Consider the following 11,023-nt stretch of genomic DNA (forward strand, 5'->3'; position numbering starts at 1 on the left):
TACAGATAAAGCATACCATTCATAGAAAAGGAAAGGCATGAGAGTGCAGAATGTAGTGTTACAGTCATAGCTAGGGTATAGAGAAAGATCAACATAATGCAAGGTAAGTCCATTCAAAAGTCTGACAGCAGCAGGGAAGAAGCTGTTCTTAAGTTGGGGGTGTTGGTACGTGACCTCAGACTTTTGTATCTTTTTCCGGACATTCTCTCTTCCACCTCCTTCAATGTCCGGGGTGCATGGGGGGGTCCTTAATTATGCCGGCTGCTTTTCCCCGAGGCAACGGGAAGTGTAGACAGTGTCAGTGGATGGGAGGCTGGTTTGTGTGATGGATTGGGCTACATTCATGACCTTTTGTAGTTTCTTGTGGTCTTGGGCAGAGCAGGATCCCATACCAAGCTGTGATACAACCAGAAAGAATGCTTTCTATGGGGCATCTGTAAAAATTGGTGGAAGTCGTAGTGGACATGCCAAATTTCCTTAGTCTTCTGAGAAAGTAGAGGCGTTGGTAGACTTTCTTAACTATAGTGTCGGCGTGGGGGGGACCTGGACATGTTGTTGGTGATCTGGACACCTAAAAACTTGAAGCTCTCGATCCTTTCTACTCCATCCCCGTTGATGTAGACAGGGGCATGTTCTCCTTTACACTTCCTGAACTCGATGACAATCTCCTTTGTTTTGAGGGAGAGATTATTGTCACCGCACCAGTTCACCAGACTCTCTATCTCATTCCTGTAACTCTGTCATTGTTTGAGATCCGACCCAATACGGTGATGTCATCAGCAAACCCGAAAATCGAATTGGAGGGGAATTTGGCCGCACAGTCATGGGTGTATAAGGAGTATAGTAGGGGGTGAGAACACAGCCCTGTGGGGCACTGGTGTTGAGGGTGATTGTGGAGGAGGTGTTGTTGCCGATCCTTACTGATTGTGGTCTGTGAGTTCGGAAGTTCAGGATCCAGGGAGGAGCCGAGGCCCAGACCACAGAGTTTGGGGATGAGTTTCTTGGGAATAATGGTGTTGAAAGCTGAGCTGTAGTCAATAAATAGGAGTCTGACATAGGTGTCCTTGTTATCTAGGTGTTCAGGGTTGAGCGTAGGGCCAGGGAGATGGTGTCTGCTGTGGACCTGTTTGCGGTGATAGGTGAAATGTAGTGGATCCAGGTGAAAGGAAAGATCTGTTAACTCATTCAGTATTCAAACAAAGACACAAACGTTACCACTTCCTCCATTTGTTTCAACCTCTGGTTTATCTTGGTACTGAATAGGAGTTTGTGTTTCTTTACTTTTTAAATTGTTGTGAAGGAAACTGAATTTTAGTAAAACCCACAACCATGTTTACTGGGAAACTGGTGTCACGTTTATATTTCAGTTCAAGTGATTCCTTAATGTGTTTCCATTGGAGGATAGCGTCTGGCCATCTGCGACAATTGAGAAATATCTGAGCACGCACAACTGCAAGTGTCTGTTTTTGGCTGCAGACCATCCCCGCTGTTCATAGGGAGCGGTGAAGAGGTCTGAATAGAAGGTGAGGATGTATTGCGGAGGTCTGTGCTGCCAGACACCTGGTTTTAGGGGAGGCCATGGCCCAGTGGTATTATCGCTAGACTATTAATCCAGAAACTCAGCTAATGTTCTGGGGGACCCGGGTTTGAATCCCGCCACGGCAAATGGTGGAATTTAAATTCAATAAAAAAAATTCTGGGATTAAGAATCTACTGATGAAACCATTGTTGGAAAAACCCATCTGGTTCCCTTTAGGGAAGGAAATCTGCCGTTCTTATTTGGTCTGGCCAGCATGTGACTCCAGATCCACAGCAATGTGGTTGGTGCTCAACTGCCCTCAGTTTCAAGGGCAATTAGGGATGGGCAATAAATACTGGCCAACCAGTGACACCCATGTCCCAAGAATGAATTTTAAAAAGAACAGGCAAATTGGGGACTGACGTTCCATCTCCCTTCTGCTGCCAGATTGTGTGTCAATATAAAGACAAACTAGTTGATGAATGCAATTAACAGCATGGAACACACAACACTTCAGGCTGGAATGATTGGAGTAATACATTCTGCACCCCCTCCCCCGAGCCACTGCTGTCATCATGTATGGTAGAAGGGGAAAAGATTTTACCATATATAGAGAAAGATCCATTGCAGCCAGGGAGTACTGATGCGTGGTTAATTATATGTCTCCTTATTTCTCCTTAAAACGCAACTGTAGATAATTGATTTTGTAACACAATGCTAAATTTAACTTGTTGGTCACACGCAAGTGTTAATTTTAAGCTTCAAAAGTAGAGAGATGTTATGCCAAAGTCTACTACTGAGAAAAGAGGACTGTTGTAGCTTCAGTGGCTTTGTATGACTGCTCTATTTTGTTCTAAACCTGTGTCATTTTCCTTCGATATGCAACTTGTTTGCTGTGCTTGGAGTTAATGGTAAGAGTGAGTTGCAACGAAGGCAGACTGGCACAGATCAGCCGGCTGTCCCCAAAGCAGCTGTGAAAATCCAGAATATGATGAAAGAAGTTTGCCTCAGTAGCACAGCCTCTCGTTCTGTTGTAGCATATAGCAGAGTAGGGAAGGATCAACATTCATGCTTGCAATTCCCTACTCAATAAGATTTCTATTAAGGCTGGACCGAAGAGTGAATCAGCAAAGAGTGCGTTAGTGTGGCAGACAGATAGTTGACCAACTTGATTAGAGGGTAGAGTGATGAATGGAGTCAACTGAAAAAGCACAGCATTTAAAATGAGGAAAGAAAGAGGAGCTAATCACCCCTCCCACTACTGAATATTACAACTGGAGGATTTTAAAAAAGCAAAGACTTACATTTCAATAGCCTCTTTCACAATGTCGGGACATCCCAAAGTGCTTTACAACCAATGAGGAATGAAATAGGAGTAGCCCCTGGAGCCTGCTCTGTCATTCAGTATGATTGTGGCTGATTATCTGGCTTAACTTCACTTTCCCACCCACACCCCAAATCTCTTGAGAGCCTTAGATGCAAACCAACACTGAAGTAACCACATCCCTCTGCAGTGAATGCCAAAAAATGCCAAAAACCCTTGAGATTCTTTACTATTCTCATTATTAAAGTGCTGTAATACAAGGAATACAGCAACTAACATGCACAGCAAGTTCTCACCAACAAGGTAAATAATCAGATCGTCTGTTTTCATGATGTTAGTTCAGCAATAAATATTGCCCATGAAGCTGATAACTGTAGTCAAACATGATGTATTTGATAGACTATAGCTTAATGTCTAAATGTAGAATTTGCTTGGGTATATAAAGGGTAATAAGCAGAGCCTAGATTGTCACATCAGCAATTCCTGCACCAAAGGATTTCTGTTGTGTCTTAGGCTACGTAAGGTCATATTCTTTGTATATGTGTAGATTAGAAAACCATTCTGTTTTACAGTGTGTACACTAAAGTATAATATTTATCTTATGTGTAAATATTTCTAGTTGTCCCCTTCTGTCTGGGCAAGGACTATTTCATTAAAAATTCTCAAGCTAATTAATTCATTTAAGTATATATTAAAACACAGAAGGTTCAGTGGGCGGTACAGTGGTTAGCACTGCTGTCTCTCAGCGCCAGGGACCTGGGCTCAATTCCAACTTCAGTGAATGTCTATATGGAGTTTGCACATTCTCTGTGTCTGTATGGGTTTCCTCCGGGTGCTCTGGTTTCCTCCCACAGCCAAAGGTGTGTAGGTTAGTTCAATTGGCTATGGTAAATGTGGAAAGTTACAGCGATAAAGCAGAGGGCCTGAATGGGATGCTCTTTTGGAGTCAGTGCAGACTCGATGGGCCAAATGGCCTCTCTCTGCACTGCTGGGCTTCTGATTTAATTTATTACTGTCACACGTATTGGGACACAGTAAAAAGTATTGTTTCTTGCGCACTATACAGACAAGGCATACCGTTCATAGAGTACATGGGGAGAAGGAAAGGAGAGGGTGCAGAATATAGTGTTACAGTCACAGATAGGGTGAAGAGAAAGATCAGCTTAATATATGATAGGTCCATTCAAAAATCTGATGACAACAAGGAAGAAGCTGTTCTTGAGCCTGTTCTCAGGCTTTTGTATCTTTTTCCTGACGGAAGAAGGTGGAAGAGAGAATGTCCGGGGAGTATGGGGTCCTTGATAATGCTGGCTGCTTTTCCAAGGCAGCAGGAAGTGTAGACAGTCAATGGATGGGAAGCTGGTTTGCATGATGGATTGGGCTACGTTCACAACCCTTTGTAGTTTCTTGCGGTCTTGGGCAGAGCAGGGACCATACCAAGCTATGATACATCCGGAAAGGATGCTTTCTATGGTACATTTGCAAAAATTGGCGAGAGTCGTAGTGGACATAGTAAATTTCCTTAGCCTTCCGAGAAAGTAGAGGTGTTGGTGGGTTTTCTTAACTTTCCTGCAGTATGTTGGTTAAAGACATATTTATTGTGCTGGGAGCAAGGCAGCTGGACATGCCAACTCCTTTCTGAAGTTTACAATGCAATGGCAAAACATTTTTGAAACTTCAGTTCTCCCATCTACTCTGTCATTCTAACTGGATGCTCCAATCACATTAGTACACATTATTTACCTTGGCATCCTACTTTCTAGCAGAATTAGGAATTCATTAGTCTAAACCCAAAAGTTCCGGCCCACTGTTGCTAAGCAACCTCACTTACGTAAATCCATAAGGTTCAAAGGTTGCTTTCTCATTGTAAGCCACAGAGTTGAAAAAGTGACATTCCCATTGTCTTGTTCTGCCTGATCAGTAAGAATTGAATACTTTATATACTTTGTGAATACTTCTATTCATTTTCTAGAGTATGAGGATTTGAACTCTCTATTGACTTGTCTGATACTGTAAGTGTAGTCTGTGACTTATTGTTCCCAAAGAACGTGGCCTATTTACTCTTCCCCTTATGCTTCACGGCAGTTTGCATTTTGGCCAAGGTGCACAGTGACTAACCTTGCAAAGCACTTCATAATGACAGATATCAGAGCCATCGGGTGATAGTCATTAAGGCATGCTGCATGACTTTTGTTCTTGAAGCAGGTAGGGACCTCAGGTCGGAGTAGGGAAAGGTTAAAGATGTCTAAGAATACCCCTGCCAACTAGCTCACGCAGAATCCGAGTGCTGTTCTGGCTACCCCATCCGGGCCAGTTACTTTCAGTGGGTTATCTTTCAAGAAGGCCAATCTAACGTCTGCGATGGTGACCTTGAATACCGGTTCGACCAAGGCTTCCGTCACGGAAGGTGTCCTCTCGCTGATCTCTTGCTCAAAACGGGCATATGAGAAACGTAACCCTATGTGTGGTACTAAGCCTCACAGAGCTCCCACATCCAAGATAGCAGATCTCAGGCAGAGTGGCACTTGGGATGTTACAGTTGACCTCTCCAGTTTTAGGCTGGGAAGTGGGGAAAAAAAATTACTATGCTGCCACTAACAGAGTTGACAGTACTGGGAATCTAACAGAATGCAGCACTGCTCCTAATTCTGTCTTCAGAAACCTCTGCTGGAAGGTGAGTGTTGAGTGAAAGACATGGTTCGCTTCATTTGTCAAATAGCTTGACATCACTCACTCGTTCTAAAAATGGCCATGACGCTGAAGCAGGAGAGGACTCGCGTCACCTGTATTACAGCTGTGGGTGCCACTGCAGAAGCAGGAGTAAAATACAGTGCATAGGAGGTGATCGGTGCGATTCTCATTGATCCAATTTTCAGATGCCAGGCCAAGCAGTGGCTCAACCACTGGTGAAGGTGCTGAAGGATGTGAGGTTTTACATTTATACAGACACACCAGTAACCCATCTCAAGTTGATGTTAAACAAACTGAGCAGCTCTCCTGTCTTAAAAAATGACTTCCTGTAACACACAGGTATCCCACGTAACGGGAACGCGTGCAAGTGTTATATTACTTCTGTTGGAATGCTGTGTTTGAAAACCAACGCTTGCTCCTTTCAATTTTTCAAGTCACCCTTAATGGAATGCTGTAGTCATGTTAACAGAATAACTGATCTGTGCTCACACAGAGAAGGATCTGATGATACAATTGCACCTGATGTTTTTAAGATAATTGTCTTTTATTACGGAACTATTTCTATTGAAGTGGATCTTGCACTGTACTGATTAACCTGCCTCATAGGCAGTAGCACAGTAATATAGAGCATATCAACAAATTAAAACAGTCCGAGAGAGAAAAATACAGGTATCACATGCCTCTTTTTATGCCTGTAGAGTACTGTGCCAACAAGGTCTATGTATTTATGGGTAAAATGCTTTAGTAAGAGGTTTGGGTTTTTCCATTCAGTGACTATGAAGAGTGGTGTCCTGTCAGAGTTGAGCTATTGACAATTCTAATTAATGGGAGTTATTTTGGGTGGGACACAGAATTTAATTTCTATTCCACAGAGTTCCTGATCTTGGTCACCTGGCTCTCCCCAGGCAGGATTGAAAGGGACAAGCACTGCAGGCCCACTGTTGTATAATAGCTGACACCTAGCTCCTGAGCAATAGTAGAGGGAGCAGTAGTCAGTGGCAGACCTGCACTCTAAAAACATCTGTGAAGGGAGGAACAATGAGAAAAAGGGATTTGAAACCATACTAGATCTAATAGGAAAGTTTTTAAAAAAAATCTGTAGCAGCTGTTAGAAAGGGAAGTTCTCACACTTCAAATCAACCTTTAATATGTTGGCCTATGACTCATTTTAGAGATGAGTCACAGGCTACAATACTGCTATCACAGGGGCTGGGGGGAGGGAAAGGGGTGGGGAAAGAGAGAGAGCAGCATCCATTAAATGTCAGATTCCTGTTAACTATCTGGAATTTGCCTTTAGCTGCCAAATAGAAATTCAGAGGCTGTACATCACGCTCACCACAATGCTTTCCTACTCAATGACAACAGTGAAACACTAGGGAAAACCCAGCCTGTGTGTAAAACACCCCATATTTGCATAAACTAATCCACACAAGTTTGAATTATATCATTTGCACATACAAATTTAAGCTCCACCTTAGATTTTACAGCCATGCATTTCAGTTAAAATCAGAGAAAGCATTGGCTCTTCCAGAGAAGAAAGTTACTCGGAAACCCAATACAGATGTTCAAATTTATGAGAGCTTTCGATACAGCTGGAAAAGTCATTTCTGCTGATGATTTGGTAACTAGAAATATAAATTTAAAATCATCAAAAGGGAGAGATCAGAATTTCTTTTTATTATAAATGGAGTATTTGTTAGGACATGAATGCCCTACCAGAAACAAAAGTGACTACAGATTCTGTCATAGCTTTAAAAAGGGAAGTAGGTAAATACTTGAAGAAAAAATGAAAAGGGTAGAGAAACTAATTATAGAATCTCTACAGTACAGAAGGAAACCATTTTACCCATCAAGTTTGCACCGACAATAATCCCACCCATGCCCTATCTCCAGAACTCCACATATTTACCCTGCTAATCCCTCTGACACTAAAGGGGTATTTAGTATGACTAGTCCACCTAACCTACACACTTTTGGACTGTGGGAGGAAACCAGGACACCTGGAGGAAATCCACACAGACATGGGGAGGACGTGCAAACTCCACACAGACAGTGACCCAAGGCCAGAATTGAACCCGCGTCCCTGGCGCTGAGGCAGCAGTGCGAACCACTATGCCGCCATGCCACCCTCAGGTAGTTCAATAATCTTTCTTCCAAATATTCATCCAGTTCCCTGCCATTAGCTGCCTTTGAACTGTGTGAAATGATGAAAATGGGAATATTAGGAAGCCTGTGGCCTGGCTTGCTGGCATTTGCAAAACTACCATACCATTAAAAGTTATTGAAAAATTGTTTTGATGTGGACACATGGATATTTAGGTTCATTATGCACCCACATTGTTAATTTGAGATGGAAGTTACATTTTCTTCTTTGCTTATTTTGTTAGACTTCAGAACAGCCTTTCCTGCAGTGCTGGACCTTTTTCCATTGTCAGTTTCCAAGGTGCTGACAGCCTATTACAATTAATGGACGGAGCTAGCCTCAAGCTTTTCAGTCAGATCTCTGCTACCAGCATGATATTTTTGAAATTTTGGTACTGTCCAGATAAATTACCATGTTTTCTTCTGTTCCTGTGTTCTCAGTTTCATTACTGTCACCGTCTAATCAACAATTAAAATAAAAAGATATTCGCTTAGCTTAATGCAATGTGGGTGGCATTGGTACACCTGAAGACATTATAAAGTGATTATTCTCACCCGAGATCTGTACTCAAATATACAGCTCAATCACTTACACAATAGCCTTTCAAAAAGGGAAGCTTTCACAGGAGGTGAGGATTCAGTTATCTGTTACTAAATAACATTCACATCTGAAGATGAGTCACCCACTTCCTGAGAGCTGCTGCTGTGTATTCTGTGAAGGCGGCTGGAGAAGCAGCAAATGATTCGAGCAGATGGACACAGTAAAGTGAATCCAACATTAGTAGAGCACAACACTGAAGAAATATTATGGAGGACAATGTGGACTTAGTACAGCAAGCCTTACATTAACAAATCAAGTCCAACAGTTATCACAATCTCTCCTGTTCTCAACTGAAGACAACGAGACAGAAAATGTCTTAAATGTTCGATTCCAAGAAATGCATTTGATCCCAATGAGCTTATTATATTTCTTTTCAAATTATGTAACTTGGCTAGATACAGTGAGCCAAGGGGGCTGATTTTGCAGACTGTTAGTATTTGGTTGGCAACTTACCCCATTGCCTTGTCGTGGGACTATTGGAGCAGCTTTGAGTACCTTTCTTGCAGAAACTTGCAAACATCCTCCATGTGACACCACCTCCAATTTTTTTTTCAGTTTCAGGTAGCGTTAGGAATCTTTCAACAATCAATAAAGTCAGCCAATATTCATTTACCATTTTATTGAACACTTGTCGAATTAAACAAAAAGATTCATCATTATTTTGCCCGAATCACAAACCTCTGACTAGGGCAGATCCAGTTAAACTGTGAGGGCCATCACAGCCTAACAGGCAGCTGAAACACACAATTGTCCACCTGGGGTAGTACTGGAAATATCATGGCAAATAATTTCCAGAAGAGGGTGAAATTGAAGGGACAAGGGCAAAGGAAATAATGATCCATAGCTAGTGGATATATACAGCCTCGTAATTCCTTGGGTTGTGATCCTGGCAGTTACACTGACATGGTGCTCACTCTCCCAGAGGTTACGTGTTCAGTGGGAAGGATTTCATTCACATGTGACAGGAAGACAGAAGTGGGTGGCATGGTGGTTAACACTGGTGCCTCACAGTGCCAGGGACCCGGGTTCGATTCCCAGCTTGCGTCACTGTGTGTGTGGAGTCTGCATGTTCTCTCTGTGTCTGCGTGGGTTTCCTCCGGGTGCTCCGGTTTCCTCCCACAGTCTGAAAAACTGGTTAGGTGCATTGACCCGGAGTGTGCGACCAGGGGAATTTTACAATAACTTCATTGCAGTGTAAGCCTTTCTTGTGACTAATAAGTAAACTTTAAGACACAAGCACCATTAAAATGCATCTTTCTGCCCCGTCTATTGCCTCCACTGCCCTCTTATAAAAAGGGACAGATCTTTAACAATGCTCCAAACAAAATCTCACTTCAAGGCTCCAGGCAATTTCCCTGGCCAGGGTCCTCACCTTTGTGGAGACAGACTTGTTCTGAATCAGTAACAACACTTAGCTCAATCTATTTTTTAAAAATGGTGCTGGTTGAGGGATGAATGTTGACCAGGAAATCCCTTACTCTAAAATCTTTTACATCTGAGAGCAGACAAGATCTTAGTTTCACCTGAGAGCTGGCACCTCTGGCAAAGCAGTATGCCCTCAGTATTGCACTGGGAGTGTCAACCTCAATTATGGGTTCAAGGCTAAGTGTGTTCTACACATTACACTTGGGAAGTATATGGAAGGAAGCTCTTAGCTTCAACCCCTGGTTTATATGAAGGTAGCTGGACTGAGGCAAAGCACAGTAGGAAGACTAATTGGTCCAAGTATCCTGGACTCTAGGGGGATAGGCGAGGTGGTGGGATCACTCTGATTGTGCGCTACTTCACCTGGGAGTGCTGAAAAAGTGATCTCGTCTCAACAGGAAACAATTTCCCCTGAGAACCTGACATCATAGGAAGGTGGTTGGCATCATAAGTTATGAATAACCTTCACAAGGTACACAGCTGGCACCTTTTGGCAGTACATCACACTGCAATCATTCTTTTCTTACAATCTGATGTTCTCTCAAACTCAGTAAATGTATGTTCATTATGAAACAAATTACAGAGACCATGAGGAAACAGATTCCATCCCCGGACTGTGTTGAGTTAGTTAGATCTTTGCCCAGACAGGAGAAAGCTTTAGGATTGGTCTCAGTGTTCTTGGATTGGGGGAAACTGTAGGGCAGGGAAGAAATCACCCTGGGTACCCTGCTCCCAGTCAGTATCCATTACTCCAAGTGGAAATAGGAAGAGTACATGGGCAGATGCCAGCTGAAGACAATTTCAAGCTTGGTGGGGGGGGGGGGGGGGGGGGGTGCGCAAGACACACAAAACTGAGGGCACACTGCACCATCAGAATGGGGGTACATATTGAGGGAGCACTGCGCTGTGTGGAAGTTAGGGGGGTGGTGGTGAGGAAGCAACAGTGAAAGAAAAAAGTGCCACACGTTGGCAGGGGAATACTGAGGGTGCACCACAAAATCAAAGGGTGGTACCCAGGCAATGTCACTGTTGAGTAAGATGTTAAACCAAATCCCCATTGATCTGCCCAGGTGCAGATAAAGGATCTCATGCAGTTATTTCAAAGAACAATATTTACCCCTCAACCAATATCATTACTTCATTATCACATTGCTGTTTGAGAGAGCTTTTGGTGCACAAATTGGTTGTCATTTTATTTCCATTATAAGTAACACTTCAAGAGTAATTCATTAACACTTCTGACATTGAGGTTGTGATAGATGCTCTGTATGTGGAAGTTCTTTATTTATTTCTAAGGAAATTGAACAGAGGATCCGTATGC

General features: G+C 42.9%; 1 protein-coding gene across 1 annotated transcript in view; it reads left to right on the forward strand.

The window, feature by feature from the left end:
- Positions 1 to 8,024, forward strand: part of LOC145361988 (NGFI-A-binding protein 2-like) — a 29,368-nt gene extending 21,344 nt beyond the window's left edge. Inside the window, exon 6 of the mRNA XM_080217991.1 lies at positions 7,922 to 8,024. The gene's annotated coding sequence lies outside the window, so the exon portion shown is untranslated. The remainder of the gene's footprint in view (positions 1 to 7,921) is intronic.
- The last annotated feature ends 2,999 nt before the right edge of the window (positions 8,025 to 11,023 follow it).

This window comes from Carcharhinus amblyrhynchos, chromosome X (assembly GCF_965287045.1).
Source record: "Carcharhinus amblyrhynchos chromosome X, sCarAmb.v2.hapA, whole genome shotgun sequence".
NCBI classification, from domain to species: Eukaryota; Metazoa; Chordata; class Chondrichthyes; order Carcharhiniformes; family Carcharhinidae; genus Carcharhinus; species Carcharhinus amblyrhynchos.